Consider the following 6,152-nt stretch of genomic DNA (forward strand, 5'->3'; position numbering starts at 1 on the left):
ACTTTCAAAAGCAATGGGTCTTTCATCTTGCATTAGAACAGCACCAATTCCATTTCCTGAAGCATCACATTCCACAATAAAGGTTTTTGTGAAGTCCGGTGTAGCTAAGACCGGTGCTTGGCACATTGCCTCTTTAAGATGTTCAAAGGCCTTTGTTGCTTCCGGAGTCCATGAAAATGCATCTTTCTTCAATAATGTTGTTAGAGGTGCTGCTATTCTCCCATAATTCTTAACAAACTTGCGATAATACCCTGTCAACCCAAGAAATCCTCGCAGATGCTTTATGGATGTGGGGATTTTCCATTCCTTAATGGCTTTAATTTTGCTAGGGTCTACCTTAACTCCTTCATGAGATACAATATGACCCAAATATTCCACCTCCTGGACTCCAAAGAAACATTTGGATCTTTTTGCATATAATTGTTTCTCCTCCAATAGTTGTAGCACCTTGTCAACATGTTCAACATGATCCTTCCAAGACTTGTTGTAGATTAGTATATCATCAAAAAATACTAACACAAATTTTCTAAGGAATGGTTTGAAAATTGAATTCATCAAACCTTGAAATGTTGAAGGTGCATTGGTAAGGCCAAAAGGCATGACCAAAAATTCATAATGACCCTCATGAGTTCTAAATGCCGTTTTCGGAATGTCTTCAATCTTCATTCTGATTTGATGATATCCTGAACGAAGATCCAACTTGGTGAAGTAAATTGATCCATGCAATTCATCCAGTAATTCATCAATGACAGGAATGGGGAACTTATCTTTAATAGTGAGCTTGTTGAGCTCCCTATAATCCGGACACATGCGCCATGATCCATCCTTCTTGTGCACCAATACTACTGGAGCAGAGAAAGAACTTTGACTCGGTTGAATTATACCAGCCTCTAGCATTTCTGCAACCATACGTTCAATTTCACTTTTTTGGACATAGGGATATCTGTACGGCCTGATGTTTGGAGGAACACTTCCTGGAATCAGATGAATAGCATGATCATGATCACGCATAGGTGGGAGACCTTTGGGAGTCTCAAATACCTTGGAATGATTGTCCAGGACTTTTTGGAGATCTGGAGAAATAGATGATTCCAATGTGGAAACATCTAGCGAACATAATTGTGCAATTACACCTCTTTGCTCCTTTTTTAGAAGCTTTGTCATACCATTAGAGCTGATTATCTTTCCTGGTTTCCCTGCAATACCCCTTAATTCAACTTCCTTTCCTTCCGTAGAAAATTTGATGAAAAGTTCTTGAAAATTAAAAGCTATTGTACCCAAGGATTGTAGCCATTGGACTCCTAGTACAACATCAGCACCTCCCATTGGAATGGAAAGCATTGGGCTAGTCAATACATATTCTCCCATGGATAGCTTGATATTATGGCACTTTCCAGAGCAATTTATTGTTCCTCCATTTGCAATCATCACTTGACACTCTGGTGCTGGATATAGGAAGCAATTCAATTCTTTTGCTACCCTACAATGAATAAAATTGTGGGTGCTTCCTGAATCAATCAACACTATTACCTTTTTCTTCTTGATTTGTCCTTCTATCTTGATGGTTTGAGGAGTGGTAATTCCCGCCAATGCATTACAAGATATGGTCGGATTTATTTGTTCTTCATCTAGGCTTTGTTCCTGGAGTATATCCTCTTCTTTTGACCTTTCTTGCTCCTTTTCTTCTTCCTCTTCACAATCTATGTAGAATAATTTCTTCTCAGCACACTTATGACCTTTAGTGTATTTGCTATCACAACTGTAACAAAGCCCTTTTGCTCTTTTTTCTTCCAATTGTTGTGGTGTCAACCTTATAGGTTGTGGAAGACTAGGGGCAACAACACTTCCGTCTTTATAGTTGTGAGTGGTATGCTTCCTGGTTGCCATAATTTTGCTTTCCATTTTTCTTGCTAACCTGAATGCCTTCTCTAATGAATCAGGTTCCCAAAGGCGAACATCATGTTGGATATTATCCTTTAAAGACCCTATGAACACATCAATCCTATGCTCCTCTGGAATATCTTTTACCCTTATGTTCAATTTTTGGAACTCCTCAATGTGCTCCATTATTGAACCCTTTTGTTTGAGACTTATCAATTGGCTAAAAAAAGTGTTGCTTTTTGTATCCTCATAATGTGCTATCAATTCTTCCGTAAAAATTGCCCAAGTGATAAATTGTTTACGAGAGCAAAGCCATTGATACCATACAAACTGATTTGGTTCCAAATATAAAGTTGCCATACGTACCTTTTGTGTGTTTTGCACATTATTGAGATCGAAGAATTGCTCCATCTGTAATATCCATGTGGCGGGATCCTTGCCATCAAACTTCCTCATATCGATTTTTGGAATATGGTGGGTCTTCGATCCAACATTAGAGTCTATGGAATCATGATTAACATTTCTTTTGTTCTCATCATGAGTTTCCTTTACAACCTTTTCACCATTAGTAAGTATTTCTTGTAGAAAATTTGTCAAATCTGTCTTCAAATCTGCCATGTCTGTCTTCAAATCTGTCCTCAAATCTGTCTTCAGATCATCCATCTTAGCTTCCATGCCCTTTATCTTAGATTCCACGCCATTTATCTTAGCATCTGTTAGCTTTTGTGAGCGTGACATTTGTTGCACTTGTTCTTGTAATTTTGATATATCATGTAGCATTTCTTCCTCTTCTTCATGAGTCATGCTAGAGCTTTCAGGTTCCTTACTAGGTGTTTGCATTTTCTTTCCTCGGGGCATCAGTTACCGATAATAATGCTTTACTATGCCCTTTGAATTCCTTCAAACCAAGCTTATGCAAAAATTTTAAAAAAAAACTACACACCTTTTTTTACTTTGTAGAAGCCTGATATTGAATCTGATGTATCTCTGTAATTTCGTATCATCCAGTTCTGAAATTGTGACCTGTAGTAGCCTTCTATGTCCTCTTTCCAATGCCACTAGTCTGATCCAAATTGGATTCTCCAAGAAAGAGTTATGCACAATCTCCCACAGTGACCTGATTATAGACTAGTTCAGTAGAGCGAACTTGTATGAAGTGCCACGTGTCACTGTTTCAACCTTTGACTCTAAAAAATATATAAAAGAAAACTACAGTCCGTCCTCTTTTTGTACCTTCTTACAAAATTTCAATCCGATGCTCAGAAAGAAAGTTATGACGATTTCCCCAGGTCACCTGTTTTGAATGTAATTCAGGAGTCTGCAAAAAGACCAACTTCCTCAGATCATATCTCCGAAATATCGCGTGAAAAGCTCTGAAATTCAGACCCAAGGTTCAACACAATTTCTTCTCAAATGGGTTTTTTTTGCAACTTCTGAAACGTCACAGAAAAAAAGTTATAGTGAAAATTCCACGATGACCTGTTTGGAGCAGCGAAACCCTAGAATCCAAAGCTCTGATACCAAATGTTATGAAACCAGCTCAAGAAAAGATAGAAAAGATAGATCAACGCCTTAGAATTCAGCCTCTTCGAGGGGGAAACCTCCTTTACATTACATAAATGAACAATTCTTGGATGATACAAATGACAAAACCTCCTTTCTATATATAGGAGTCTAAGGAGTCACAATATAATCCAGCCGACCTAACAATAATAATATAAAGCCACAAAAATAACAATAGAGGGATTCTATGGGCACATTAATAACAATATGGGGGCAATGGGGGCACAACAATATAAATAAGGGGTATAACTACAATAGTAATGGGGTAATCACTAGTATTATAGGGACCCAACAGGTATCCAGGTTGACCCTGCAAAAATAGAAATTATTTTGAGTCTTCCTATACCCAAAACTCAAAGGGAAGTGAGAGGTTTTCTAGGACATTCAGGCTACTATAGGAGATTCATTGAGAATTTCTCAAGGATAGCTACCCCCCTTTTCTAAATTTTGGCTAAAGATAGTGAGTTTTCTTGGTCCATAGCTTGCTAACAGTCCTTTGAGACATTGAAGGAAAAAATAGTCCAGGCACTAGTTTTGAGAGGACCAAACTGGTCCCTGGCATTTCATATTTCCTATGATGCCTCAAATACTACTATTGGCGCAACTTTAGGACAAGAAGACAAAAAATCTTATGTTATTTATTTCATTAGTAAAAACTTGTCACCCACTGAACTAAATTATACGGTTATTGAGAAAGAGCTTTTAGCTGTAATTTTTTCCATTAATAAATTCAGACATTATATTACAGGATATGAAGTCTTTATGCATACTGACCATTCCGTAATAAGATATTTGATGAATAAACCATTAAATAGTAGTAGAGTGACTAGGTGGTTATTATTGTTACAGGAACTTAATATTACCGCTATAGATAGACCAGGAAAATCTAATGTAGTAGTAGATTATCTTTCAAGATTAAATAATCCTAGTGAAGCACTTCCTTTTGATGATGATTTTCTTGACAAACATCTTTTTGCTGTGTCAACAAAATCCCCATGGTTTTATGACATAGCTAACTATTGAGTCACTGGAAAATTACCACCTCACTTATCTGCACGTGAAAAGTGGAATATCATATAGAAAAGCGATGCATATTCCTGGATTCAAGGAGACGTCTTTTACACCGAAGCAAATCTTATCATCCATAGATGTGTAAGAGACGAAGAACTGTTTGATATTTTAAAATTTTCCCATGATGAACCTTGCGGGGGTCACTTCGTCGATAAGCGGACTGCACACAAAGTGTTACAAGCTAGCTATTTTTGGCCCTCCTTGTTTAAGGATGCCAAACAGTACATCAAGAGATGTGACAAATGTTAGCGAATTGGCCAAACTAAGCAAACCAGTGAAATGCCTTTATGTCCTTAGGTTATGATTGAGCCTTTTGAAAAATGGGCCATTGATTTTGTAGGACCAATAAATCTAACATCATTAAATAAAAGGCATATTTTAGTTTGTACAGATTTCATTACAAAATTAGTAGAAGCTAAAGTTGTTTCTTTTGATAATAAAAGAGTTGTTGTTGATTTTCTTTTTACTGAAACCTTTACTAGATTTTGTGTGCCTAGAGAAATTGTTTCTGACAATGGACTATGGTTTATTTATAAGCTGGTACAGGGTGTGATGGAGTAGTACAAAATATGGCACATGAAATCTACACCATATCACCCGCAAGCAAATGGTCAAGCGATGTCCACAAACAAGGTGATTGAGTCCATCCTCACGAAGACAATAAATATTCATAGAAAGGACTGACCTAACAAATTACCAGAAGCATTGTGGGCATACCGAACCACTTGGAGGAACAGCACAGGACACACACCATATGAGCTGGTGTACGGGAAATAAGTCCTCTTGCCAATAGAATTCCAAATCAAGACTTTTAGGACTGCAGTCCAATTGGGGCTAGATCTCTCTGAAGCACAACAACAACATCTTCTATAGTTGAATGAGTTAGATGAATTCTAAAGGGATGTTGTTCAACAGAACATCTTGGTTCAACAACAACGCAAGAAGTGGCATGACAAGTCTATCCAGAAGAAGCAATTCCAACCAGGTGATTGGGTGCTCCTTTACGATTCTAGATTCAAATATTTTAAAGGGAAATTCCATACACATTGGATGGGACCCTATGAGGTGGTCAACATGTTTGAAAATGGAGCGGTAGAGATAAAAACTATTGATCGATAGAATTATGTGTTCCTGGTAAATGGGCATAGATTGAAGGTATATTTTCAGCCCCTTACTAAAGGAGATTTTATGTAGCAAGTCCAACAACAATATGAAAATGAGTTGGTAGGTGGTGACACCAACCTGTTGAAGATTTGATTCTTTATTTTCCTCATTAAAATAAATAATAGAAGAAAAAAAATGACAATTTTTTTTCCCTGTAATTATGAAAAATAGTTGACTGACATGATTGCCGAAGGATCAACCTGAAAACCAACATGCTGGCAGGAAGATCAAAATTTCAATAAAAAGGGAATGTTGATTTTTAGATATGTTGGTTGCCACTAAGAAGAATCGTGTTCAAGGAACCAAACCCTTACCCAAGTTTGGGGTAACTAGCATGGAAATGTTTATCCAAGTAAATGCTTAATTCCCCCTGCAATTACTTTTTCCAACACCAGTGCAAGCAGACCTTGAAGATAAAATTCTTCCTTTCTTCTATTTCCCTGTTTCGTAATTCCCACTATTTTTATTTTTCT

The sequence above is a fragment of the Pinus tabuliformis genome, chromosome J (assembly GCF_031772625.1).
Source record: "Pinus tabuliformis cultivar Carrire ecotype Pingquan chromosome J, CPIR1, whole genome shotgun sequence".
NCBI classification, from domain to species: Eukaryota; Viridiplantae; Streptophyta; class Pinopsida; order Pinales; family Pinaceae; genus Pinus; species Pinus tabuliformis.